Source organism: Triticum dicoccoides, chromosome 6A (assembly GCF_002162155.2).
Source record: "Triticum dicoccoides isolate Atlit2015 ecotype Zavitan chromosome 6A, WEW_v2.0, whole genome shotgun sequence".
Taxonomy (NCBI): domain Eukaryota; kingdom Viridiplantae; phylum Streptophyta; class Magnoliopsida; order Poales; family Poaceae; genus Triticum; species Triticum dicoccoides.
Genome location: NC_041390.1, coordinates 169,912,515 through 169,913,017, shown reverse-complemented (window position 1 = coordinate 169,913,017; position 503 = coordinate 169,912,515). Strand labels below are relative to the sequence as shown.

The 503-nt window shown below is 41.6% G+C and overlaps 2 long non-coding RNA genes across 3 annotated transcripts in view; one reads left to right on the top strand and one right to left on the bottom strand.

The window, feature by feature from the left end:
• The window catches only part of LOC119316460, a 1,055-nt gene extending 578 nt beyond the window's left edge, over positions 1 to 477 (top strand). Inside the window, exons 2-3 of one of the 2 annotated variants that reach the window (XR_005153014.1) lie at positions 45 to 89; positions 180 to 477. This is a non-coding gene — a long non-coding RNA (uncharacterized LOC119316460). The remainder of the gene's footprint in view (positions 1 to 44; positions 90 to 179) is intronic. The other variant, XR_005153015.1, reaches the window with a different exon arrangement.
• LOC119316459 overlaps positions 1 to 503 on the bottom strand; it is an 8,982-nt gene that overhangs the window by 2,913 nt on the left and 5,566 nt on the right. The gene's annotated exons all lie outside the window — the stretch shown is intronic.

Here is a 503-nt window from a genome sequence, read left to right as displayed (position 1 = left end):
GTTCCTACAGTTTGATTTTGATGTTATGGTTGATTCTATCCCAGGTCATCAGAACATACATAACTGTTGCCGAAGCCCTCTTGCTAAAGGTATGTAATACTTTATACAGACTTTCTGATATGAACAAAACAAGATGTTGCTTCAGGCCATCTCTTTGACAAAATTGTGTTGCCTTTCAGAGGAAAGCACAAGAAGATATGATCGAATTAAATGGGTAGTGCATTTATCTTGTTGGTTAGTTCCCTCATCGGCCTACTTACTGTTACCTGCGAGTTTCAGGTATAATACTCCCCCCCTTAGCAAAGGGTGAATTCTCTGGTTTTGATTGGCCGGGAGAAACTCCATGAGTCTTGAGGATTTTCGGAAATGTTGGAATCAGTGGTGTTTTGTTTTTGATGATATTATCCGATAGAGGTGACAAGGAGAGAAGATGCTAGCTCAATGGTGCTGGCCATGAAGGATTTTGGCGCATCCAAGGGTCAGACTAATCCAATTACACCCCC